Source organism: Chroicocephalus ridibundus, chromosome 21 (genome assembly GCF_963924245.1).
Source record: "Chroicocephalus ridibundus chromosome 21, bChrRid1.1, whole genome shotgun sequence".
In the NCBI taxonomy this organism is placed as follows: Eukaryota; Metazoa; Chordata; class Aves; order Charadriiformes; family Laridae; genus Chroicocephalus; species Chroicocephalus ridibundus.
Window position 1 is genome coordinate 3,133,099 of NC_086304.1, and position 27,298 is coordinate 3,160,396.

At 57.0% G+C, this 27,298-nt stretch overlaps 2 long non-coding RNA genes across 2 annotated transcripts in view; both read left to right on the forward strand.

Moving 5' to 3' along the window:
• The window catches only part of LOC134526091 (uncharacterized), a 54,800-nt gene extending 36,865 nt beyond the window's left edge, over positions 1-17,935 (forward strand). Inside the window, exon 5 of the long non-coding RNA XR_010073892.1 lies at positions 15,987-17,935. This is a non-coding gene — a long non-coding RNA (uncharacterized LOC134526091). The remainder of the gene's footprint in view (positions 1-15,986) is intronic.
• A 5,243-nt stretch (positions 17,936-23,178) lies between these two features.
• Positions 23,179-27,298, forward strand: LOC134526090 (uncharacterized). The gene is made up of 3 exons (XR_010073891.1): positions 23,179-25,158; positions 25,282-27,023; positions 27,161-27,298. It is a non-coding gene; the product is annotated as an uncharacterized LOC134526090 (long non-coding RNA).

Below are 27,298 nucleotides of genomic sequence, written 5' to 3' on the forward strand. Positions count from 1 at the left end.
CTTGCTCGGGACAGCACAGCAGCGTAGAGGGATCGCTGCCTGCTGATCATCAGCCAGGGGAGGACTTTTGTCCTCTGCAGGCACAAATTGTAAGCGCCAGCCTGCTGTGGGCATGGGGTCAGAGTCAGAGGCTCCTGGGTCACAGCAGGGCAGCCGGCGTTTTAGCTGGAAATGACGCATTGGCTCAAAAAATGACACGCAAAATGGTTCTCCAGCCCGTGGAATGGGATAGAGGTGGTGGTGAAAGTGTGAACCTAACCTGACATCTAGCCCGACATACGCGTTCAGGCTCTGGGTACCGTGTTCCTCCTTGCGTGGCTTTTCCTGTGTGCTCCCCTTGGGATCCATCGGGGACACTGAAGTGGCTCAGAGCCCGTGGCCTCGTGGGGCACGGAGTATGGCTTGAGGACCTCAGCCCTAGTGTTTCGTAGAACCATAGAATCATGTGTGGGGTTGGAAGGGACCTCCAAAGGCCACCCAGTCCGACCCCCTGCAGCGAGCAGGGACATCGTCAACTAGATGAGGTTGCTCAGAGCCTCATCCAGCCTGGCCTTGGATGTCTCCAGGGACGGGGCCTCCACCCCCTCTCTGGGCACCCTGGGCCAGTGTCCCACCACCCTCAGTGGAAAGAACTTCTTCCTCATGGCTGATCTAAACCTGCCCCGCTCTAGTTTAAAGCCATTGCCCCTCGTCCTGTCGCTCCGTGCCCTTGCAAACAGAGGGGTCCTATCGCTACATACCCTTGCAAACTTTCCAGCTCTTGTTTACATGCTTCCCTATTTAACGAATAGTTCTGCAGCTAATTACTGATGGGACTATTTATAGCAGCCTGGTTCTCCCTAATAGGGCTGTTCGCCGCTCCCTGCCTGCGCGCTCCTTTGATATAAATAGAGAGCCAGGGAGGTTGTAAAGCCGGGAGATACAGTGCGCGATAGGAAACACCGGGGAAGGGGATGAATCCTTCCCGCCCCAGGGTCCCGCTGGCCTCTGCTACGTTCCGCCTTCTCCTATAGACTCAGCCAAGCCCGTTACGGGAGGAGGAGGCACTCTGGGAGCCATGGCACACCTGACCGTGCCTTGCTACGGCATGAAACCACTGGAGAGACGATCAGCCTGGGGCCCTGGCGTGGCCAGAAGAGGAGCCTGGACCATTGCCGGCAGCGAAACCAAGAGCTCCAGGGATGGAGTGATGAGACCTGAGCGGGACATGGGGAAGCCTGCGTGGGTCGGAGAAGGCGGGTGAGCGGATGAGCTGTGCGAGAGGGCGGCACACCGCGGGACACGCCGTGTGGGCGGCGTTGCTGGAGAGCCGGGCAGTCTCGCCTCCCAGGGAGCTCTGTAGCGGCAGGAGGCCGAAGCTGAGGACGGGGGCATCGGTGAGTATTTCTGCAATCGCTTTACATTTCTCTGGCTGTTAAAGCAGCAGCATTTCCTCGCGTTGCCTCTGCTCAGCCAGGGCCTGGCTCCCATCACTTGTGCATCCCTTTTGCTGTCAAACTGGAGTCCGGAGCCACCCTGGGGCTCTGCTCCAGGTGTCTAAAGAGAGACGGGAGCTTTGGTTTCCAACGTTTTCCTGGTTTTGTAAACAACCAGAAGGAAATACTTGACTTAGCGCGGGGGTTAGTCGAGGACACTGTGGATGGTACCGGTCTGCGTGGCTTCAAAAAGCAGCTGAACAAATTAACGGATGAAAAAATGCCTCAAGGACCATTAAACCTGAAGATACCGTCTCGGGCTTGGGAAATCCCTGAGCCACAGGTCACTGGGGGATGAGAAAGCATGCCAGGGATGCTTACCCTGTTCTTACATCCTTCCCTCGCTGTCTGTTGCTGGAAATGGGGATGGGTAGACCAGAGATGGCTGGTTTTAAATTCTTCGAGTCAGTCACTAATCCCCACGGGCCACCGCGGCTTCAAAACTGGAGTTTTGTCTCCGCGGAAGCCCCTCTCGTGCTCAGTTCACTCCTACCCTGCTGCTTCCACTGTTGCTGCAAACCCCCTTCTCCCATGTCAGATCAAAAGCAGGAATGAGCCTGAGTGTTGTTTGGGAGAAGACAGTGTGTTACCTGGGCTTGTCCGGACCCACAGATCCGCATTTCCCAATGGCCTCTGACACGGGGCACAAATTTCAAGAGACTGGGGTGGGTTTCATAGAATCAGAGAATGGTTCGGGTGGGAAGGGACCGTAAAGATCATCTCATTCCACCCCTGCCCTGGGCAGGGACACCTCCCACCAGCCCAGGCGGCTCCAAGCCCCGGCCAACCTGGCCTTGAACCCCTCCAGGGATGGGGCAGCCACAGCTTCTCTGGGCAACCTGGGCCAGGGGCTCACCGCCCTCGGAAGAAGGAATTTCTTGCCCACGTCTCATCTCAATCTCCCCTCTTTTGGTTTCAACCCATTCCCAACGTCCCATGGCTCCCCTCCCTGCTCCAGAGTCCCTCCCCAGCTTTCCCGGAGCCCCTTGAGGGACTGGAAGGGGCTCCAAGGTCCCCCCGGAGCCTTCTCTTCTCCAGGCTGAACCCCCCCAGCTCTCTCAGCCTGTCCCCACAGCAGAGGGGCTCCAGCCCTCCCAGCATCCCCGGGGCCTCCGCTGGCCCCGCTCCGACAGCTCCGTGTCCTTCTTGTGCTGAGGGCTCCAGGGCTGGACGAAGGGCTCCAGGTGGGGTCTCACAGAGCGGAGCAGAGGGGCAGAATCCCCCCCTCGCCCCCTTGCCCACGCTTCTTTTGAGGCAGCCCAGGCTGTGGGGGGTTCTGGGCTGCCAGCGCACGTTGCCGGGGCGTGTTGAGCTTCTCATCCAGCAGCGCCCCCAGGTCCTTCTCCTCAGCGCTGCTCTCCAGCCATTCTCCGGAGTGTTTGTGTTCCAGAGTGTTCCAGAGAGAGTTTGTCTCTGTTCCCGCTCCAAGTTGATCTCTCGTGCCCAACAGTTGCAAACTTACACCCGACTCTGCTGGAGGTGGGTGGCCAAAATGATTGAAAAACGTTTGAAACTTCCCCATTTCACAGAATCATAGAATGTGTTTTGAAAACGGGAAAGTTATTAAAGGAAGCGTGACTCAAACGGTGTACTTTAAGATATTCTAGCATGTTCCTCTTTATCATGTTTAAAGAGCTGGAAGAGCAGATTTGTTTCATCTCTGAAGAAGAGGCTTGTTTCTGAAGTTATTGCCACAAATTAGGAGCATATGATGCTCTATCAGTAATGATAATTAAGCGTTCTCATATCGAATTGCAAACTTAGCTGTTCCATGGAACTACTTGCATGAGAAGGAATCACAGAGCACAGTAAAAGTTGGTGGCTCTGGCTCATTAGTGACAGAAGATTAAATAGGGAATGTACTTGGAGCATTTGGTACTGTTTCCTGCAAGGCAAATCGTTAGCCTGATCTGGTTCAGCTTCAAAAGAACGCCAGGCCCGGCGGAGGTCTGTCCGCGGGCTGCAAACCCGCGTGCCGTGAGCTGGAGCTGTGCGGGGACGGAGCGTGTTGCAGCTCAGGAAAGCCGGCGCGGAGCAGGATGGCGTTGGCCACCCAGTCCGACCCCCTGCAGTGAGCAGGGACATCGTCAACTAGATGAGGTTGCTCAGAGCCTCATCCAGCCTGGCCTTGGATGTCTCCAGGGATGGGGCCTCCACCCCCTCTCTGGGCACCCTGAGCCAGTGTCCCACCACCCTCAGTGGAAAGAACTTCTTCCTCATGGCTGATCTAAACCTGCCCCGCTCTAGTTTAAACCATTGCCCCTCATCCTGTCGCTCCGTGCCCTTGCAAACAGCCCCTCCCCAGCTTCCTTGGAGACACATCTGGGCGTGCAAAGCATCAGATGAGTTCACACAGGCGTTTGAGAGAATTGTCTACTCCGTGAGACTCAGTCCTGACCGAGGGGGGACCTTATCAACGCCTATAAATACTTCAAGGGAGGGTGTCAGGAGGATGGGGCCGGGCTCTTCTCAGTGGTGCCTGGCGACAGGACAAGGGCTAACGGGCACAAACTTGACCATGGGAAGTTCCATCTCAACGCCAGGAGGAACTTCTTTGCTGTGGGGGTGGCAGAGCCCTGGCCCAGGCTGCCCAGAGAGGTGGGGGAGTCTCCGTCTCCGGAGACATCCCAACCCCGCCTGGACGCGTTCCTGTGCCCCCTGCTCTGGGTGACCCTGCTCTGGCAGGGGGTGGGACTGGGTGATCTCCAGAGGGCCCTTCCGACCCCGACTGTTCTGTGATTCTGTGAGTCGTTCCCCCCCCACCCCGACCGTGGCACGGCTTGTGGGGCAAGGAGAAGCCTGGGCTTATGAGGGCCCCTCGAGGGCTGGTGGGCTGGAAGCGACCAGGACAGTGGTGGGGAGGGCAGCGGGGCTGGGGTGAGTACGGCGGGACAAGAGAGGGACGCGCTTCCCCCGTGTTTCTGGTACTTCCCTTGGGAGAAGAGGGATGCTGCCCCAGGTAGCCGTGAGCTCGCGGCGTCCCTTCCCCCTGCCTCCCACCCGGTCCCGGCTCCTCCATCATCTCCGATTCCCTGCCTGGCTGCAGGCGAGCTGCGGTGTTTCTGCTGGACGCGTGCAGGGCCAGCGGCTGGGCTCGTGCCAGCAGCCTCGCCCCGCTCCGGCCAGGCAGCGTCAAGGCTCTGCACCGTCATTTCAGGCGGGGGCTGGTGACGATGTGACTCCGTTGGCATCGGAGCCGCAGCGTCAGGCAAAGCCGTACAAAGGGCGGCTGCAGCTCCATCGGCTCCGAGGTGGCATGTCGGGGTGGGATGGGAGCATCGCCCTCCCTGGCTGTTCCCAGGAGCCCGGTGGGAAGGACCGCGGTTTGTCCTGCAGTGATAAAACATCGCATCTTTTCTGCGCGGCTGGGGAAAGGCCGAGGGTAATCTCCTGCTCCGTGCAGCTCCTCTCGGCCCGACGTCTCTCCCGGCCGTTTGCTCTGCAGCGCTTGCAGCGTGGCCGCAGGAAGGAGGGACCAAACGCTACCTGTTCACCTCCCGATACAGATAAATAGATACCCAAGGCTTCTGCTAGGGGCTGGGACGTGGTGGCCAGCCCGGTCTGCGCCGCCCACGCCGGGGGCTTTCAGCACAGCTCTGAGCGGTGTTTCTTAGCTGGTGAAACCTCTTTTGGGGAAGGGGGGGGCACGCTCCCTGGGATGGGCTTGCTCTCGTTAAGCAATGTCTCGGGTGCTGCTGGCTTTCCCACGGCTGTCCAGGGAAGAGCTCAGGGCAGAGTCTTGTCTTGGCGCCAGACTCCTGCGTATGCTGTTCTCGTCAGCCGCGGATTTGCCGGAATCAGCTCTGCGACGACAGAATTTACTCCGGATTCAAGTCCCAGCTGGGTTTTGGGACGAGCCTTGGCTTCATAACCGACCTCGTGCCCTGGCTGCTGCACAAGGGAAACTGAAGGCCACAAAGCTGGGGAGCAGCGCCGGTGCTCACAGCTCACCCTGTGGCCTGGGCAACCTCCACGGGGTGCACGGCCACCTGGCACCCCGCCGGAGAGGGGCTGGAGCTTCTGGAGGTGTCCTCACCTACGTCCAGCCCTCCTGCTTGTGGCAGGAGGGAAGCCAGAGCATCTGGGGACAGGATGGGAGGGGGAGAGACATCAGCGGAGAAGCAGCGGGGCACAAGATGAAGCTGCCATGGCTTCCAGGTGTGCTGGCCCCCGCGGCTGCCCAGCACCCAGCGCCGCCCTGGCTCCCCGTCTGCCCGCTTTGGACGGGAAATGAAAAATGGCTTTGCATGACGAGCGCCACCGCATTATCAAATCATCCCAGCCTAAAATTAGCCCTTAATGCAGGAAGGGGAAGGGCTTCGCAACGTGGAGTTGAATCGATAACAGCTTTTCTCCACCTCGACGTACCTCCCTGCGGCTGTCCCCAAGAGCAGGAGTGACATGCCGCCCGCGCTCCCCTTTGTTTAAGCAATGTCGGTGTTTGGCTGATGATGCTGAAGCCGAGATCGATACTTAGCAGGTTTTATAGTCTTTCGTATGCCAGGGAAAAGAATGCCGTTCCTTCTGCCCGGGAACGGACAGAAAGGCTTGATGGTGAAGGAGAGGAGAGAAAAATACGGCGCTGGGATAGAGCTGATGGTAATCGTGGGGTGCCGTAAGGGAACACGAAGAGGCGCAGGCTCCGGCTGCCTGCGGTACCCCACTCGCCTCCTGGGCTCTGTTGTCCCAGCGCTTTGAAGAACGAAGTGGGATGGAAATAATCTTCCTGCGGGCTCGCCGCCTGTTTAACTCATCTGGCCGGGCGTCGCTCGGTGTGTTCGTGAAGCCTCGTCAAAGATTTATGCCCCTCTTTAGAAGTGCTCTCCTTAAGCAACTCTTATTAACGCAAGAGGTAAAGCCCTTCAAGGAGCGTGAGCTTTCTTCTGTAAGCAGGGGAGGAGTTGCTGCCGTAGCCTGCAAAGGAATGAATCCTGCAACGCCAGTTGTAGTCTGGCCCCTGTTCGAGGGACCTCTGGCTTCTCCCACCATTGGCATGAGTTCTTCAGGGCCCGGAGGGATGCGCCGGAGCCTCGCGCTACAGGAGGGAGACAAATGAAAGATTAAACGTAGAAAGACGAGCAGACGGTGATGGTGGGGAGGAGAACCCCAGTCTGAAATCCCCAGCTCAGCCCCGGAACAGCTCGTTGGGCCAGAGGGTGCAGTCCTTTCCCAGGGCTCCCCTGCCAAGGTGGAGTCTGGAGCCAGCAAAGGAAACAGACGCTCGTGGCTGGAGAAGTGCCAAGCCCTGATGCACGGTGCCCTCGCCTGCCCTACGGCCCTCCTCTGAAGCACAGAGCTTTGCTATTTGCAACGACACGCCACACATCCAGGAGGGTTTTCTCACCTTCTTCCTTCTTTGCCTCCCCGTTGTCCAGCTTTGCGGGGACCGGACTTCACCCAGGACGTCCTGGAGACCGACGCGAGGCTTCCTGCATCCTTTCTCGTAGGTAGCGATGGTGGGAGGCAGCGAAGCAGGCGGGTCACCAGTGCCCGTGGGGCTGGGAAGCGCGACATTGCTGTCTCGGGGTCTTGCCGGCGTGCTTTGGGGATGTACGTCAGGGATCACGTCTGCCCTCAGCTGCGCGTGCCCTGTGCGATTTCATAGAACCACAGAACGTGTGGGGTTGGAAGGGACCTCCAAAGGCCACCCAGTCCGACCCCCTGCAGCGAGCAGGGACATTGTCAACTAGATGAGGTTGCTCAGAGCCTCATCCAGCCTGGCCTTGGATGTCCCCAGGGATGGGGCCTCCACCCCCTCTCTGGGCACCCTGGGCCAGTGTCCCACCACCCTCAGTGGAAAGAACTTCTTCCTCATGGCTGACCTAAACCTGCCCCGCTCTAGTTTAAACCATTGCCCCTCGTCCTGTCGCTCCGTGCCCTTGCAAACAGCCCCTCCCCAGCTTTCCTGGAGCCCCTTGAGGGACTGGAAGGGGCTCCAAGGTCTCCGCGGAGCCTTCTCTTCTCCAGGCTGAACCCCCCCAGCTCTCTCAGCCTGTCCTCACAGCAGAGGGGCTCCAGCCCCTGGAGCATCTCCATGGCCTCCTCCGGCCCCGCTCCAACAGCTCCGTGTCCTTCTTGTGCTGAGGGCTCCAGGGCTGGACACAGCGCTCTCACCGAGTGGAGCAGAGGGGCAGAATCCCCTCTCTGGATCTGCTGCCCACGCTTCTTTTGATGCAGCCCAGGATGCGGTTGGCCTTCTGGGCTGAGAGTGCACAGCGTTGGCTCACGTCCATCCAGCTTTTCATGCACCAGGACCCCCAAGTCCTCCTCCGCAGGGCTGCTCCCTATCCCCTCATCCCCCAGCCCCTACTGAGGGTTGTCCCCACCCCGGTGTAGGACCCTGCACTTGGCCCTGTTGAGCTTCACGAGGTTTGCTCGGGCCCAGCTCTCCAGCTCGTCCAGGGCCCTGCTGCACGAGGCGATGGATGTAAATGCACGCTCTGTGCTATTTAAGCGGTGGGAAGAGGGAAGAGTCTCTTTGAATATTTACGTTAGAGACTAGGAAATTTAATCAGCAATATTAACAAGTGAAGAACCCTGCTGAGGTTCCCAGTGAATAAAAAGGTTTTGACAGAGGAAAAGAATAACTTGACAGTAGCCGAGAGGGAACTTAGAGTAAAATTGCTTCAAAGGCACTTAGTGCAAAGAGGTGCAGCAGAGATGCAGCGTCCTTTGCGGTGCCTTTAAATGAAAACCTGCCGGGCATTGCTGTTGGTCTCAAGGTCCTGACTGCCCTGCGGGAAGAGGGCAGGCGTGGAGGCGCGTGCTGCGTGTCGGTGCCGTGTCCTGGGCGTGCAGAGCATCTGGGATGCCAATGGCTTTCGCCGGGTGCTGCACGTCAACCTCCGTACCGCCGGCGCGGGGGCTCTCCGAGCAGGGCAGCGTGTCACCGTACCGAGATGGTGAGGGGACTGGGACACCTCTCTGATGAGGAAAGGCTGAGGGATTTGGGGCTTTTTAGGCTGGAAAAAAGGTGACCGAGGGGGGACCTTACCAACGCCTATAAATACTTCAAGGGGGGGTGGCAGGAGGATGGGGCCGGGCTCTTCTCAGCGGTGCCTGGTGACAGGACAAGGGGTAACGGGCACAAACTTGACCATGGGAAGTTCCATCTCAACACGAGGAGGAACTTCTTTGCTGTGGGGGTGGCAGAGCCCTGGCCCAGGCTGCCCAGAGAGGTGGTGGGGTCTCCGTCTCCGAAGACATCCCAACCCCGCCTGGACGCGTTCCTGTGCCCCCTGCTCTGGGTGACCCTGCTCTGGCAGGGGCTGGGACTGGGTGATCTCCAGAGGGCCCTTCCAACCACCACCATCCTGTGGTTCTGTGATTCTGTACCACTTACCGCCACGTTGGACTTTCTCCACGCGTGCTCTGTGCTTCGGGGGGCGCACGGGGCGTTGGTAGGTGCGATTTTTCATGAGGCATGTGGAGGATGAAGAGCGCGTGTGGCTCGAGTGTTGTACAACCGGGCGCTGTGGCGCGACCTATATGTGAACACCAGCGAGACCAGGGCCCACGGTGCAGACGTCGGAGGGCTGATGGTATCCGCCGCAGCCGCAGTTCCAACGGCAAAGGCGCTGACCTCCTGGGGAAGCATGCGGATTGTCAGATGCGTGTTGTCCATCACTGCCTGCGCTCGGGATAGGACAACACGTAGGACAACGCAGCCCGTGGCTAGGCGCTGTGCCCCCAGCACTGCGTGGAGCTCGTTTTCCGAGGTGCTTTCCAAGAGTAGCCACAGAAAGCCCTTAAAGTTACAAACCAGCTGATGGAGGTTGACGTGCTGGAGATGCGGACATCTCCAAACTCATCCGAATGGAGCTGCCCCCTGGCTAGAAGATCTCTCTCTGTTCAATTACCAGCGCAGGTACATAATAGTTCCTGACATCTCCATTTCGTCAGGGAATTGCATCCTGCGCAAGAGACCAAGCAGAAATTTTCAGCTCGGGTCTGGCGAGACGGAACCTGAGCCCAGACTTTCCCGGTGCGCAATGGTCGGTGGAGGGAAGAACCGCCTTTCTTCACTGATGCTCATCCCGTTCTCAAGGTCTCCGTAAAATGTTTCTGCTTCAGCAGAACCACGGGTTTTGCCTGAATTTGCACAGCATCGACCCTGTGTTTTTACCCTTGTGCGGGATACGCGCTTGCTCTGCGTGTCAGGAGCAGGACCTCGGAGTATCTCAGCAGCCACAGCATCGTCCAGAAGTCCCAAATTGCCTTCTCCCCCCAAGAAGTGAACCATGGGCTTCACCTTTAGCCCGGAGGTGCTTATCAACAAACACGCAAAAGAATAAAAATGGGGCAGAATGCTTGTGCGCATCATAGACTTTTAAATAGCCTTTAACTCAATCTGCTACTCAGAGCTGAACATTAAATGGCTACAAATGGAACCGGTGGGAAAACGCGACCTCGTTAAACCCGGGCACCATCCGTCTCAGGCTGGATGCAAACGAACCACGTGCAGCTAGGACTTCAAGTAAAAAAAATAATAAAAAAAACCCCAAAAAACAACGCACAAGGAATAAGAGAGGGATGGAGTCTCAGCCCAGCAACGGTCATCGTCTCTGGTACATCAGTTCCTCCCTGTCCCTGCCGGGGCCGTCTCCCTCAACCACACGAGATTCTTGGGTCAGCCTGGGAAAAACCAAAACCAATATTTTAGAAAAAGCCCCAAACCAACCAAAACAGTACCTTTTTTTTTTTAAATTTTTTTATTATTACAGAGGCAGAGAGATTAAACATATCCTAAATTATACATACATGAGGCTCGTTACGAACACATCAGGGAGCTTTGGGCTGGCTGTAAAAACATTCCAAGGGAAAGCTTTGCAAGTTTGTATGCCGTAAAGAAACCACTGGATAGATTTAAAAAAAACCCCAAACCCAGTAAAACTGCTGCTAAAACTGCTCAGCGGCAGAACTCTGCTCCTTCTCCGATTTGGGACCGCAGGCTGAGGTCCGGCTTTAGCAGCAGCCAGACGGAGCGAACGAAAACCCGGGAGAAATATTGCCTCTACCCTCCTGAGAGGCGGGGGGGGACCCGAATAAAAGCTCCGTGGCTGGAACTCCTCCCTCCCTCCTCCTCTTGGATTCAGCCAGCAAAGCGAACGGCTCTGTATAAAAGGAGGGAAAAATCTTTGATATACGAAACCGCGGGTAAACGGGGCACGGGCAAAGGCAGTCCCAGGGTGCCACGGCACAGAACCGGCTGGGATACCTGCCGACATCTGGCTAGCGGGCACCGAGCCGCCCCGACTTGGAAAACTACAGCAGATTACCAAATGAGGTAGGATTTAACGCGAAGATTTCTCTTTCTTACGCTCTTCCTATGTGGTTTTACTGGTTTATGTAAGGTGGTGCGATTTCGCGCCTGGACAAGGCGAATATACGTCCCGAACACCACACACAATTGCTGCGTGGACGTGACCCCGGGTTGCGAACGCGGGCAAGACGCTGAGACCCGCCTGAGGAAGACATCAGGAAGCAAATCCCAAATAGGCGAGAGCTGTTCCCAGCGGCCGTAGGAGATATATCCCTGCAGAAAGAAGGAATTCCCGGCTGTGGGGCGGGGAGGCTGGAGGCAGGAGAGCTTCATCGCACGGAGCATCCTGCTGCCGAGCCGGCAGAGGATGCTGCAGAGGTTCATCCCTGAACCTGTGCTGGGTGAAGGCCGTAAATACCTTTGACTTGTGTGGTTGGCTGGGGTTTGGGGTTTTTGGACATTGGCATTCCAGTAACTAAGCTGAATAATGTGCGTCTCCCCGCTCGTGTGTTACCGTTACAGGAAGGAGTTTCTTCGTGACTCATCCCCGTTTCATCCCCGCTGAACGCTTGTGAAAAATACAGCGGACGCGTGCAGAGAGGTGAAGGCTCTTGCGTTCCTCATTGGAGGAGGGATTCCTCTTGCCAAGAGTAGACAAGGTAAGTGTAGGTGCCTTACGATTCCTTCAGAATTGGGAGCTCTGCAGAGACGTGCAGTTTGTAGATGAGGAAAGCCATCATCACTCACCCAGCCGAGGTTGTCTATGTGTGTGCTGGGTGTCTGAACACTCTTCTGCAGTCAATGGAGACATAGTCAATGCAGCTGCTGGAGTCTGGGGAGTGATTCAGCCCAGAAAATACAATGTCTGCTTTGGCCTGACCTGATGACCCACCTGGAGCCCTGCGTCCAGCCCTGGAGCCCTCAGCACAAGAAGGACACAGAGCTGTTGGAGCGGGCCCGGAGGAGGCCCCGGAGATGCTGGGAGGGCTGGAGCCCCTCTGCTGTGGGGCCAGGCTGAGAGAGCTGGGGGGGTTCAGCCTGGAGAAGAGAAGGCTCCGCGGAGACCTTGGAGCCCCTTCCAGTCCCTCAAGGGGCTCCAGGAAAGCTGGGGACGGGCTGTTTGCAAGGGCACGGAGCAGCAGGACGAGGGGCAATGGTTTAAACTAGAGCGGGGCAGGTTTAGATCAGCCATTAGGAAGAAGTTCTTTCCACTGAGGGTGGTGGGACACTGGCCCAGGTTGCCCAGAGAGGGGGTGGAGGCCCCATCCCTGGAGACGTCCAAGGCCAGGCTGGATGAGGCTCTGAGCAACCTCATCTAGTTGACGATGTCCCTGCTCACTGCAGGGGGTTGGACTGGGTGGCCTTTGGAGGTCCCTTCCAACCCCACACGTTCTGTGGTTCTATAATTTTTGTCCACTGGTGAGGGGTGAGGATTCAGGCCTGACAGTTTGAGTAGCTAAGGCTGAAATAACCCAGGATATCCAAGACATCCCCTAGGTCAGTGTGGACACGACTTCCCGGAGACCTTCCGGACAAGCTGCTGGAGGGATGTAGCGTTGCTCACGATGCCAGACCCTGGACAGACAGCTCTTCTTCTGCACCTGCGTTACGTGCAGCGCTCCCTCTTCTGCACCGTCTCAACTCACTCGTGCAGTCTGTTAAGTGGAAGGCTCTGGAGTCTGCAGCTGATGCCCATCCCTTATCAACGTTATAAATCCCAGAATCCCAGACTAGCAGGGGTTGGAAGGTACCTCTGGAGGTCATCCCGTCCAACCCCCTGCTAGAGCAGGGTCACCCAGAGCAGGGAGCACAGGAACGCCTCCAGGCGGGTTTGGAATGTCTCCGGAGACGGAGACCTCACCACCTGACTAGATCTTGGGGGGCGATTTGTTCATGGTAAGGTTGATGTCTGGGGCTTAGCTGCTCACGCTGAAGCTTTTGATGCTGAGATGCTCTGGACTATCCCGCCTGGCCTGCAGCGATCTCCGAAGGCGTACAGTGCATCTCCTGTGGTATCCCAGCACTTCCAACGAAAGCCCGACTGGGCTGTTTCTACGCTCAGCTGATATTTATGCCTGGCCCCAAACGCTGTGTGTTCTGCTGAAACCCCGGGAGCAGAGCAATAACCACAACAACGTGCTTCATTGACTCCAATCTCACGCGTCGGAGTCCATCAGAAATTCTGGAGAATGTGGACTTGCGGTACCGCAATGGCATCAGCAACAAACTGCGCCCAAAGCGGGAAAAAAAAGGGGTTTATTTCAAAATTCATGCTCCAAGCTGGTGGAGCGTGCTCTGCCATGGTACATCTGAGCTTGAGGTGCTGTAACAGATAAGGATTGATTCCTCCTCTCGGAGCGTCTCGGTCAATCCCAGCTGCCACCAGCCCTCTGGAGCGGGGCACGCCGTCTCCTCCTGCCTTCCCAGCGGCGCAGCTCCCACCCTTGGGTGGGGTCAATCCGACCATAAAGGGTTTTTTTCTCTCTTTTTGGTGGTTCCCCTTGGCACTCCAAAGAGGCTGGATTGGTACGAGCTGCGTGTCGCCCTGGTCCGCGGGACGGGTGAGCTCTCCCCTCAAGGCCCAGAGCTAATGAGTGACTGATTTCCTCCTCCTGAGTCACTTTTTGGATCCCGTTTCCTTTCTCTTTTCGGAAGCTGCTTTCTAAAGGGCTTGGCCAACTGCGGAAAATCCACCCAACCTGATGTCTGACCCCATTCAGATGGCACACTGGAGCGGAGACGGGACTGACGCGAGTGCACGTCGCCCCGAGAGCGCGCTGGTTACCATGCCCTCCGAGCGGTGCCGGGGGCCTTGGCTTCGTCGCATTAGCAATCCAGGTCAGTTGTAAAACGAATGCTGATTCCGCCGCCCTATAAAACATCTGAGCGTGTGGGGGCGGGGTGTGTGTGTGTGTGCACGCACGCGTGTGCCTGGGAGTGATCCTGCGTCCCCCACGCTTTTTTCTCCGATGCGTTAAACACCGTCTCCTTTCCTAATAGCCCGGAGCCGTGGGTCGACAGACGCTACTCAGCGTCTCCCCTCCCCGCTTTTCATCAGGTTCCCTAAGAGCGTTGCACGCAGGTGCCAAGGTGCAAGGTCTATTAAGAGCGGATCACGCGAGGAGAACCGAGACAGAGAGTTTGGCTGTTTACGACTCTTCCTTTCGCTGAGGTCGAGCGCTTCTTGAATGGCGGGTGTGTAGGGATCCAGTTAAGGACGGCCCTGCTCACTGCAGGGGGGGTTGGGCTGGATGGCCTTGAAAGGTCCCTTCCGACCCAACACATTCTGTGATGCCGTGATTCTCGTGGCACCAACACACACGCGCGTTCCCCCTCTGGGAGCTCCTACCGTCATGGTGCAGGGGCAGGAAGGGGGTGGAGACGCACACGATCGTTGCGTTGGGAAGAGGTCAATGCTTGCTCCGCGTAGGCTCCGGTTCTCCCGGTGAACCTTCCTCCTGCACAGACTCCCGTCTAGCACGACACGTCACCCGTACCTCGTAATTGAAGCTCCGGGCTTTAGAAAAGACCAAGGATTTCTGCGGGGAGCGTCTCTGTTTCCGTGGGGAGCATCCCTGTCTCTGGCCTGGGAGCCTAGACTGGCTGGCTAAAAAGTGCTGTTTGGCCCCAAAAATGTGTCAGGGGCTGCTTGTAGCCGCTTGACGTTGTCCCTTTTTGGAAGCTGAGAGTGACAGCCTGAGAGTCCTGCGAAGCGGTCGCCTGTCTGGAGGAATTAAGGGCGATTATGTATTTATGTATTTCTCCCAGGAATAAGAGGAATACGAGCACCGGCGCAGACTCCCTCCCACGTGGAAGCGGTTAACTCGGCAGTCTCCGCGGAGGAAAGCCATGCGTTGTCATCGGCATTCCTGTTCTGCATTTTAAAAGCGACAGGAAGATGTTTCCCGATAACGAGGGATAATGAAATACTTTCTGCTCCTCGAGTAAGGGGGCGGGATGTGAAGTGGCAATCGTTAAAGAGGAACTTCTCTGACCGCCCCCCCCCCTCCGTTAGGGAGCTTAAACCCGGCACCGGCAAAAGGGATCAGCTGGGGAGTTCTCCCAACAATTATCGCTGAACTGCCTTAAAGGGCTGTCCCAGTCCATCTGCATTCCCGCACACCTCCGGTCCTCGCCTTCCTCGCGCGCGTCAGCCGTTCGCGGTCTCTCTGGTGGATAGATGTGATTACATTTCTGTAACTAATTTGGCAGCCTGTGTTCAAACTCTCGGTCTTCTGGAGCGCTGAGAGCACCGCGGCCCCGCGTTCGCGGAGCGGCAGATGGCAGCGATTCACAGCCGCCGCGGTGACACGGGGACCTCCGCTCTGGTCTCAGCCCTCAGCATTCCGGGCGGTTTTCCTTCTGGATGGTGGCGTAGGTCCAGGTGTCCAGATGAACAGAGGGTTTGAGGTTCAGATACCTGCTGCCATCAGCCCTCACCCCATTTCTCACCCCTGCCAGGGAGAGCTGCTGATCCCTCTCTGTGGATGCAGTGGGGAGATGTGTTCACTGGGAATTCCCCAGGAGACCTGTGAAGATTTGGGGAGGGATCCAGAGGAGTGAGTTGGAGCTGTCGGAGCGGGGCCAGAGGAGGCCCCAGAGATGCTGGGAGGGCTGGAGCCCCTCTGCTGTGGGGACAGGCTGAGAGAGCTGGGGGGGTTCAGCCTGGAGAAGAGAAGGCTCCGGGGAGACCTTGGAGCCCCTTCCAGTCCCTCAAGGGGCTCCAGGAAAGCTGGGGAGGGGCTGTTTGCAAGGGCACGGAGCGACAGGACGAGGGGCAACGGCTTTAAACTAGAGCGGGGCAGGTTTAGATCAGCCATGAGGAAGAAGTTCTTTCCACTGAGGGTGGTGGGACACTGGCCCAGGGTGCCCAGAGAGGGGGTGGAGGCCCCATCCCTGGAGACATCCAAGGCCAGGCTGGATGAGGCTCTGAGCAACCTCATCTAGTTGACGATGTCCCTGCTTTAAAGGGCTGGGTGGCCTTGGGAGGTCCCTTCCAACCCAACACATTCTGTGATTCTATGAACTTTCTACGCTGGGTCACTTAGTGAAAAAACAACCAAAAAATCCCCCACCCCTCTCTGCCCTAGCTATTTGAGATCATTTGAACCCTGTGATTTGAATAGTGCAGAATTCCCCAGCCCAAAAGCGTTTTAGAAAATTTAAATGGATTTAGGCTTCATCGTTTCCACCTCTGAGAGTATACGCGGCGCGGCACAGAAATGAACAATTGTCGTGCTTCCCGGCAGAGCGATCCCAGGGCTGCTGTAACGCTGTCACCTCTGACGCTGCGCGGCGGTAACATCTCACGGCGGGTGCGAACCGCGCTGACACCGCGGCTTGCGTTCCAGCCCGGGGGGGAAACCGGCCGCGGCGATGTCGACAGTCGGCTCCCGGCACCTCGCGCAGGGCAGGTCAGTGTGAAAAGTTTCCCGAACCCCCCAGGGAGGGATTTTCACCAGGTTGAGGGAGGAAAAAAGCTTTGGATTAAGCGCATCCAGTGCACCCGCGGGGAAGCACAAATGCCTCCAGGCACTCCCTTTCTTATTTGTTTATCCGAGCCTTGCCTTTACTCACCGTTGGGGTTTTTTTAGGGGAGCGTAGCTGTGCGCAGAGGGAACAGTTCTTTGGAAAACGTGAGATGCTCACAACTAATTATTCGGCCTTCACCACCAGGTATTCTTAGATTGAGTCCAAAATGATCCAAATCGCTAAGGAATGCACTGTGCTTTGCTGGGCATACAGCGGAGCGCCCGCAGGTGCTTGGAAAACTGCTTTTTTTGTCCTCTCTTTCACCGTTTCGCTCTCAAGGGACTCCCCAGCTTGGTGCTTCGCGCTTTGCTGAAGCTGTCCCAGAGCGCTCAGAGTGGTGGTTTTTAACAGTTTCCACCAATAAAAGCAGCTCCCTTTTCTCCTGCTTGCATTTTTTTCTTTTTTTTTTTTTCCCTGCCTGCGCTCTTCTGCTTTCTCCTGGCGGCGGCCGCTCTCTGGGTACGTGGTGTGGTCTCGCCGGTGAAAACCTTTGGAGCAGGACGTGCTGCCTGGGCTGGTGGGAGGTGTCCCTGCCCGGGGCAGGGGATTGGAACTGGATGATCTTTAAGGTCCCTTCCAACCCGAACCATTCTGGGATTCTATGACCCCTGAATCGCCGCTGCTGCTTGTGAGGACCAACGTCCCCAGCAGGGCCTGAAAGACGTGCCTGGCGCAAGCAGCAGAGAGACGCAGGGGTGTAAACCTGAACGGCTCCAGGGAGCGGTGGGTGAAAAGCTGGACGTGAGCCGGCAACGCGCGCTCGCAGCCCAGAGGCCAGTTGTATCCTGGGCTGCATCAAAAGAAGCGTGGGCAGCAGATCCAGAGAGGGGATTCTGCCCCTCTGCTCCGCTCGGTGAGACCCCACCTGGAGCCCTGCGTCCAGCCCTGGAGCCCTCAGCACAAGAAGGACACGGAGTTGTCGGAACGGGGCCGGAGGAGGCCATGGAGATGCTGGGAGGGCTGGAGCCCCTCTGCTGTGGGGACAGGCTGAGAGAGCTGGGGGGGTTCAGCCTGGAGAAGAGAAGGCTCCGGGGAGACCTTGGAGCCCCTTCCAGGCCCTCAAGGGGCTCCAGGAAAGCTGGGGAGGGGCTGTTTGCAAGGGCACGGAGCGACAGGACGAGGGGCAATGGCTTTAAACTAGAGCGGGGCAGGTTTAGATCAGCCATGAGGAAGAAGTTCTTTCCACTGAGGGTGGTGGGACACTGGCCTCATCCCTGGAGACATCCAAGGCCAGGCTGGATGAGGCTCTGAGCAACCTCATCTAGTTGACGATGTCCCTACTCACTGCAGGGGGTCGGACTGGGTGGCCTTTGGAGGTCCCTTCCAACCCCACACGTTCTATGAGTGCTGTCACCAGGGGCCATTCGAAGGGATTTCTTCCATTTCTTTAAATTTTAGGGGCTGGAGAAACACAGCAAAGAGGCATCATTCTCCTCACCGGCGCAGCTCAGCTGACGCAGGCCAGGAGACTGTTGCGTTTTACATACAGTGTTTTTTTCTGAATCAAACTGTGCACTCATCAGAAAAGGGACCTCGCCGTTTGATGTGTGTTGGAAAGTGCCACGTACGTTTATTGTGCTGTATAAATAAAACATAATAATGCTGAGACTTGAGGACTCCCCTGGAGTCATTCAGAAGGGAGGCAGAGGGCCAGTGAATGAATTTGGACAAGATTCAGAAAAGAGAAAGAGTTGTTTGTTGGGTGGTTTTTTAACAGAAAAAAAACCCAAGACCGAGCCTTTCCTGCCGCAGAAATGGGTCCTGAGACGCCAAAAGACGGGAGTAAGCAAGGAGCCAGACCCTGTGGGTGATGAACGGCAAGAGGTATGCACTGGATGGGGTTTTTCTGCCTAAAAACGTGTCTCTCTCTGTGTGGGTGGCCCCGGGCTGCTTTTGGAGTTGAGGGTGCTCGAAGCCGACATCTGTACTGGGGAGGGAGGGGACGCGACTGGCTCACTGGTATCCCCCCATGCCATCTGTCCACCAACAGAGGGATGGTGACCATCGACAGTAGGGCGATGCTCTAGTGGCCCTCCCAGTCTGGCACTGGGGACATTTTGTCCATGCCGGAGCCTGTGGCACCTCCCGCCATGGGTGGCTGTGTCCTGTGACAGCACTTGGTGACATGCTGGGAGCGAGAAGACACTCCGGTTGCTCCAGCTGACCCTGCTTTGAGCAGGGGAGTTTGACTCGGCGATCTCCAGGGGTGCCCTGGGTCTGTGGGTCAGCGCAGGGACGGGAGGAGAAGCTGGTGCCAGGGGTCAGAGATACAGAGAGAGGAGGGGAGGGAATGAGCAGGTGGCAGCTCCAACGCTTGCGTGGGGAGCACGCCTTCGGGCGGAGAGTGAAAGGGTGGTCAGTGGTAACACCTAAAGCTCCCGGTGACCCCGCTACGGCAGAGAAACCTCTCGAAGTCATAGAATCCCAGAATGGTTCGGGTTGGAAGGGACCTTAAAGATCATCTAGTTCCAAGCCCCCTGCCCTGGGGACACCTCCCACCAGCCCAGGTGGCTCCAAGCCCCGTCCAACCTGGCCTTGAACCCCTCCAGGGATGGGGCAGCCACAGCTTCTCTGGGCAACCTGGGCCAGGGGCTCACCCCCCTCACAGCCAAGAATTTCTTCCCCACATCTCATCTCAATCTCCCCTCTTTTGGTTTCAACCCATTCCCAACATCCCATGGCTCCCCTCCCTGCTCCAGAGTCCCTCCCCAGCTTTCCTGGAGCCCCTTGAGGGACTGGAAGGGTCTCTAAGGTCTCCGCGGAGCCTTCTCTTCTCCAGGCTGAACCCCCCCAGCTCTCTCAGCCTGTCCCCACAGCAGAGGGGCTCCAGCCCTTTGCCGTTAAGGACCAGACTTTCCATAGGGCACAGCACTTTTTGGGTGCCTGGCGAGGTCTTCTGCGAGTCTGACATCAGCTCCCTGTGCCGAAGATTTGCATTTTCAGCTCGGAGCCGTTTTCACGCTCGGGCCCAGGCTGCCCTCTCACTTCAGTGGCGCCCCTTCTCTCCGGCTTAGCGGAATCTGTGCCGATGGGGCGTGTTAATGCAAAACTTCCCTGCCTGTTTGCACCTTTTCCTGGAGCAAATCCAAGGCCGCTGCAAACACAAAGGGACTCATCACTCTCCAGCTGTCTGCAGACAGCAAACCAAGAGCCATGTTTGACAGTGAGGGATAATTACCTTGCCAGCCTTGCTTTATCCGCATTTCAAATTCAGAAGGGAGATAAAGCCCCGTTACCGATGGCTCAGGCAAGGATCCCATCGAGAAGAGCATCCAGTGCGGCTGGAAGCTCCCTCATCCTGGGAGAGATGCGCTCGTGGCAGCCAGGGGGAGGGATGGGAGGCACTGCACGCCGTCTCCCCGCCGCGGGGTGTCCTCTGCGTCTGATCCTTCCTCTCTGGTTCGTTCCTCCCCAGGGGCTGCGTTTGGTTACCAAGGGCCCCGTGATGCTGGAGGTGCCCAACCAAAACCTGGCATGGCGAACCCTGCCCAGCCCGAGGAACAGCGTCCTGAAGCCGAGCCTGTGCCAATGTATTTTCCTCATCCTTCCCACCTCTTTAATTAAATTAGCTTGAACATGAGGGGTTGCCTGACCCTTATTGGGTTAAACGAGCCAGTCGCCATGGCAACCTGCTTCTCGGAAGGTCTGACATCTTGCTGTCTCTCCTCCCAACCCTTCTGCGTTCCTCACATCTGATCCCTCTTCGCACATGGGTTTCAAAGGCACGAAGTCAGGGTTGCACCCGGGCCGGGCTGTTATTTCAGCGCCATTTCCTGACGCTGCCGGAGCCGTACCGCACTTTGGAGGGAGGCGGCAGCTTTTTCTCAGGCTGGTGGGACGACTGGAGATCGCTGATCTTGCAGCGGCGTCAGGATCTGCTTCCTCCAGAGCTGCACGATGGCTTCCCTTCTTCCCTTCAGCTCATTTTTTGGTGCGTGGATCAAAAACTTACAGAGAGTAGTGCTCTGTGGTAATCCTCCTGGAGGGGGGGAAAAAAGAGAAAAGAAAAAAGAAAAAAAAAAAAAAAGCCGTTTAGAACGTTGAACAGGAACGGTCCAGCTGATTCCGGGTGTCATAAATAAGCGTCATGATCTGTCTCTGAATGCCCGCGCCTTGGAGCTGAAGTTCAAAGCGTTGACCCAGACCGAGCCAAGGGCAGAGACCGTAAAATCTGGAAGCGTCGCCGGGCGGAGGGGCACACCGCGTGCCTGGAGATGCTGCGGCGAGACGGGACAGAAGACTTGACGCTTGCTTAGAGCGTAGACCCGTGCAAGAAGTCCCCTTATGCCTCCCCGGCTTCAGAGCCGCTATCAAATCCTTTTCTCGCGCAAAGAAAGGGGCTCCCTGGCCTCCTGCCTCTGCGCCGTCAGGTTTGGGGCAGGTTTTTTTTTTCCCTTTTGGTGGCCCATCAATTCAAATGCCGGCGGCTAGCAAAATTTCCAAGCGGTGGGGCACCTTCTTTTACACCTCCAGCACTGGCTTTTCCAAAGAAAACAAAGAAAAAGCTAAGAAATGCCCTATTAGAAGAGCGGCTTGAGGCAGCGTTGCCTCTGCAGGGTTTGGCGTGAAGAGGAAAGGCGGCAACGCAAGGGAGAGGCTGGGAAGTCACTTGGCCGCGCGCGCTGTTAGCGTACCCAGCGGCGATCGCCGGCGGAGGAATCTTTCGTACAACAGGCAGAGATGTCCTAAGACTCGGGGATGAAAGATTTTCCGCAATTTCAAGCTCAAAATACGATCCCGACATTGCACAAGGAGGGGAATCTGTCAGGAGAGCGAGCCCTCAAGGAGGCCCTGCCTTTGCTGTCTTTTTGCTTCTTTAAATTACGTTTGGGAGCGGAGTTCGTTTAAGATTCGTTTAAGCTGTTTCAGCTGCCTGCTTTAGGATGACATGACCCGCACCCGTTGCCTCCGCTGCCAGTAAAGGCAGCTGTGGGTGCCTGGGTGACATGCAGGTGCCTGTGTTTTAAGCGTTTATAAACAGCCGGTTGAATCCCTCCCCGGGGTGTCTCGCTAAAATAACTGCTTCAGGCGACCCAGGGTAAACGCCGGATTTAAGAGCGACTTGGGAAGCTCCTCCAGGTCTGCGTTATGTAGCCAGCCCCAGAACAGGGACGACAATCGCCTGGGTTTAAAATTACAGATGTAGGGGCGAAACGCCGCGTGCGCGCCCGGCGTCGGTCCTGTCGTACACACACCAGGCACCGGATCTGAACGTTTTCTCCCGCTTGTGTATGGTTCCTCCCAGGAGCCAATCCGCGACGAAACGTTTCAGTGGGTTTAAGCAGATCGATCCTGCCTTTCATTACAGCGGGTGCCAGGCAGGGCTTCGGAAAATTCTCTGCGTGTCAAGTGTTTTGAGTTACGCTTTCACGGAATATTGCAAAAAAAAAAAGAGAGATGTAACGACGCAGAAAAACATCCGCCACGTGTAGAAGGGACGTGCATCGTGCATGTTGGACGTCGCGGTCCTCCGAGCAGGATTTTATGTGCCGCCGTCGCTTGAAAAGCAGGTGTCTGCGCCCCTGAGGGCACCAACAGCCTTGATGGCCCTGACCAGCCCCACCTGGGGGGGTCCCAAACCCTCCCCCCCGCCCCGGGCTCAGGACCCCATTTTGCCTCAACATTACAAGTTGGTGAAGGGACGGGGCGGGTTTGTGCGCTGGGGTGTTGCGAGGTCAGGAAGGCGATCTCTACCTTCGCTCCTGTTGTATTTCGCCTGTAAATCGTAGCGCGGTGTCTCTGTTCCGGGGCCTTGGCAGCCTGATGTCATTATTTTTTTCCAGAATGAAGAGGAGGGGGGGGCCTCTCTCTTTCCCCATCAAAGGCAGGGCGAGCCGCAACTTTTTATTTAGTCTGGATGGATGGAGCCATTGTACGAGGTTTAGGGCAGCAAAGGCCCACAGTAAATCCAGCCTTATCTGCACCACGTGGGAAAACTTCACAAAGGCGGTTGCGCTCCTCGGCTCCTCTCTGGTGATAGTGTCGTTGTCCTTCGACACCCGCCGCGTATTCCTTTTCCTTGTCGAAATTGCCGTCTTGAATGAGAACAGCTTTGGTTGTGATTTGATGAGTTTCCGTCAAGCGCTTGCCTGGGCGTCGCACGACCGAGCAACCGGAGCACCGGCAACACGGCCGTGAGCCCAGTGAATTGCTGGGTCTCAGAGTCATTAGAAACGAGGGATCGCCACGAGGTGAATACGTTTCTAGCGGAGGACCTCAGCGAAATCTCCAGTTCCGAGCTCTCACGCTCCAGCCCCCCTCTCACCGCGTCTCTCCCAGGCATGGTTGCTGCAAAAAGAAAAAAGCCTTGTGCCTTGTCCCTGCGTCCCACCTTTGTGCCTGAGGAAAGGCACAGCCTGGCTTCTGCTCCGCTCCTCATGGCTTCCAAGTGTCAGGGGGCTCTGGCTGCAATCGTCTCAGCCACAGAGCTGGAGGAGGAGCGGTTGGTGGAGAGAGCTGCTAGCGAGAGGGTAAAGGACCCCCTTTCCTCCGCTTTCCCCTACTTAGACAATGGTTCGGGTGGGAAGGGACCGTAAAGATCATCTCATCCCACCCCCTGCCCCGGGCAGGGACACCTCCCACCAGCCCAGGTGGCTCCAAGCCCCGTCCAACCTGGCCTTGAACCCCTCCAGGGATGGGGCAGCCACAGCTTCTCTGGGCAACCTGCGCCAGGGGCTCACCCCCCTCACAGCCAAGAATTCCTTCCCGATATCCAATCTAAATCTCCTCTCCTTCAGTGTGAAACCCTTCCCCCTCGTCCCATGGCTCCCCTCCCTGCTCCAGAGTCCCTCCCCAGCTTTCCTGGAGCCCCTTGAGGGACTGGAAGGGGCTCCAAGGTCCCCCCGGAGCCTTCTCTTCTCCAGGCTGAACCCCCCCAGCTCTCTCAGCCTGTCCCCACAGCAGAGGGGCTCCAGCCCTCCCAGCATCTCCGGGGCCTCCTCCGGCCCCGCTCCGACAGCTCCGTGTCCTTCTTGTGCTGAGGGCTCCCAGAGCTGGACGCAGGGCTCCAGGTGGGGTCTCACAGAGCAGAGCAGAGGGGCAGAATCCCCCCCTCGCCCCCCTGCCCACGCTTCTTTTGAGGCAGACCAGGCTGCGGGGGGTTCTGGGCTGCCAGCGCACGTTGCTGTTGAGCTTCTCGTCCAGCAGCGCCCCCGGGTCCTTCTCCTCAGGGCTGCTCTCCAGCTATTCTCCGCCCAACCTGTGTTTGTGCTGGGATTGCTGTGACCCAGGTGCAGGACCTTGCACTTGGCCTGGTTGAACCTCGTGAGGTTGGCACGGACCCACCTCTCCAGCCTGCCCAGGTCCCTCTGGATGGCATCCCTTCCCTGCGGCGTGTCGACCGTGCCACACAGCTTGGTGTCGTCGGCAAACTTGCTGAGGGTGCACTCGATCCCACTGTCCATGTCTCCGACAAAGATGTTAAACAACGCTGGTCCCAGTACCGACCTCTGAGGAACGCCACTCGCTCCTGGTTTCCACTTGGGACATTGAGCTGTTGACCGCAGGCCTTTGAGCGCAGCCATCCAGCCAGTTCCTTATCCACCCAGTGGTCTGTCCATCAAATCCGTGCCTTTCCAGTTCAGAGACCGGGATGTCGTGCGGGACAGTGTCAAACGCTTTGCAGAAGCCCAGGTAGATGACTTCTGCACGGAGAAAGGCTGGTATGTGTCCCGTGGGGGTGAGCATCTGGGAGGCGGATCTCATGAGGGACGTGGGGTGGCAGCTCTCTGTCTGCGGGAGAAGGGGAGCGTGGAGAGAACATGGGGCGTGAGGAGACACGGCAAAAGGAGAGAGGAAGAAACGCACCGAGAGCGTGGGAGGAGACCACAGAAGAGGATGGTGGAAACGGGGTGGACCTGGCAAAGGAGGACGGGGATGAGGGGAGACGAAGGACTCGGGGAAGTGCCCAGTGAAGGGGGCATGGGGGCAGAAATGGAAGCGGTGGGCTGGTGGGCAGCAGAGCCCACAAGTGCCCCTTTTTCTTTGACCACAGCCTTTGCCACGTGGGGTTGGTGGTTTTTTTTAGGTTGGTGCGGTTTGGGGTGGTTTGTTGGTATTGTCAGTGTGGCTGAGTCATGAGTGAGTGACACCAGCCTGGTCCACCCCTGCCCCCTTCCCACTGGAGGCTGGACTCCTTCCCTGCTCCGTTCCCAGGGATGGTTCAGCTGGGAGAAGCCGTTCCCCTGTTGTCCCTCTCCACAGCTGGGGAAAATACGCTGCTAAATCCCCCTCAGTACATCCCTTCATTTTCATATTGCGTGCGTACTTCCTCATTTCAATTAATTATTATGGAGTAGGATAATTAGAAGCTTCTGGTCATTGTCTCCGGATGTTTTGCCGGTGTCTTGCAGCAGAGCTGTTTCTTGCCTTCCTGAGGGAGATGCCGTATTTTTTATATTTCTGGTAATCTTTGCGGAGCGGCTGCGGTTCGTGTCGCGGATCTTAACAGAAGGGCAGAGCTGACGCCGCTGAACTTACCCTGACAGCTTCACCTTGTTCCAAGCATCCAGAAGACCTCGCGAAATGGTGTTGCCTTGGGCTGGATCTTGTTCCTTTCAGTTTGCTTACGAGGGCAGCCCGTGTGGCAGCGACAGAGACCTCACTGAAGCGGTGATTTATCACAGCCGCGTCTTCCCTCTCGATTTCTTGCCAGAGGAGAAATTAGACCGGGAGTTTTGGCCCACGTGTCCAAGAGGGCACACGAAGCTGTCTGAGGGAGTTACACGCGTGTCAGAAACTGCTCAAAAAGACATTTCTCTCCGAGCGCGCCTGTTTTATCAGCACGCCTGGCCTTCGCAGAGCTGCCCACGTCTCGTACCGGTGCAGGAGGGTGCTTCTTGGTTTCCTGAAGGCAGCAAAATATTCTCCTTTCTTCACGTCTCTTCTGAGGTAGGCTAAACTAAAACTTTTGGTACGCAGACAAGAGACGTTACTGTCCGCTATGATTCTTCTATGATTCCTTCCGTGATTCTCTTAGTAGAAGGTAGCTCCTCTCCGCTCCTCTCTCACCAGGGCGCAGGGAAAGGAGCACAGCCCACCGCAACCTCCCACTGCCCTTTGCTCCTTGAAGACCGAAGCCCCAGCCAGGCACCCTGGGCAGACAGAAGTCTCCTCCGAGCGAGCGTGGTGGTTTGAAGCACCAAGCCCAGAGTCTACGCCTCTCAGAGCCGCCCACGGTGGCGCGGCGCAGCAGAGGGCCCAAAGGGCCACGCGCAACCGCAAGATCTGGTGAGGACCCAAGAACTGGAGACGGACAAAGAACTTGGATCCGTCTGCTAACATGAAGTCATCTCATCGCCTGATTGCAAAGCCAGGGAGCTGGGAGAGCATTTGAATGGCTGCTGCTGCTGCCGCAGTGATAAATTAGATAGCTTTGAGAGCACTTTAGAGCTGGGCGGAAAATTCAGTTGCTCTCCTGCCAATTTCCTCCTGTAAGTGGAATTAACGCTTGCTTTCGCTGCACTCTCCAGCCACGAGCAAGCGTCCCTTGTGCACCGTCTCCGAGGGATTTTGCTCCCTGGGAACTGTGCGTATCTGGACCAGCGGAAAGCAGGCGGAGGAGAGCCCTCGCTGCACGCACAGCGCCGAGGGGAGCACCGCAGGAACAGGAGCCCATTTTGGCCCTCGCGCCTCAGACAACTTGGACCTGGGTCTGAAAAGCGAGGTTTGACACCACCTGCGAGGCAGCGGGTCGCGTTTGGTTTTTTTTTCCTAGGAGGTGGGTGAAGAGAAGCTGCCCGGGAAGGAGGTTCGGAAAGTTGAAGGGGAGATGAGGCGTTGGAAGCAGCAGCCGCGCTCCATCAGGAGAGAGGTAAGTGAGCGTTCCCCACCACGATGGGATTTTTAAAGCCCAAGCTGACACTTCATGGTAAAAATAAACCGACCACCCGAGCTCTGCCTCCAGATGCCACAAGATCTGGACATGATGATCTTTAAGGTCCCTTCTAACCCGAACCGTTCTTCTGTGATTCGATTTGCTGGCTCGCAACGTGCAGGAGACCTGGTGTTGAAAAGAGGCCTCCAGCTTTGACATCGATGAAGCAGAGCGGCAGGAGAGCCGCCAGGGAGGCAGCGCCCACGCCAGGCAGTCCCTGACACCCTCCCTCCTCTCCCATGCCACCCACGGGACGCTCAGGCCAGGTTTTAGAATCATAGAATCTGAATTTTGTGCCTGAAATGATGAAGGAGGCAGAACGAGAGAAGGGGGACAGGTCAAAATAGCTGGGGTTCCCAGGCGTGTTTTGCAAGGAGTGAGGAGACCGTTGGCTTGAGCTGGAGCACAAGAAACACATCCCCGTCCCGAGACTGGAAAAAGAAAGCGCAGGAAGGGACACAGAGCTGCTGAAGTATGAGGCGCCGGTGTAGATTTAGGAAGCTGGGTGCGCGAGTGCACGGCCTGTCCCTCTGTCCGGGGGATGTGCCGTTCCTTGCAAGATGCAAGAACAGAAGTTCCCAGATGAATACGGGATGTATGGGAAATTGTTTTAAGAATTAACCTTGGCAGCTCTCAGTCGGTTTAAATCAACGCTTTTTTTTTCTTTCAAATGTTTCACGAAGCTGGACCAGCCCAAGTGCGGGTGGTCGTTTCTGGTAGGGTCCGAGTGACGGAGCTGAGTGGGGGAACACGGGCTGGAGAACAGGAGAACCCCCCTTTTTTTGGCAGAGGATTCCTACCTCGCGCTTGGTAAAGCTTTCGGGAAGAATCCTGCTCGCCTTCAGTACTGCAGGCTCCGGAGATGTTCTGTGAGCGGCTGGTGAGGGACAAGGACAAGGTGGTGCTGTGGCCCCTCGGTGGGGGGTCTGCCTGACCCCTTTTTTCCGGCAGTGAGGTGTATAAGACCTGGCATGTCCTGGAGCTGCAAGGAGTTTTGTAAATCTGTTTTGTCTCCAGGAACACGTCCTTGTTTTCCTGGAATAAACGAGTTTCCGTTCTCGGCTTGTCCCTGCGAGCAGCGTCAGCCTCGTCTCTGAAAAACGTGAGGTGCATCTGCGGCACGTGGTGGCACAGGCTGGGCTTCTCTCCATCCAG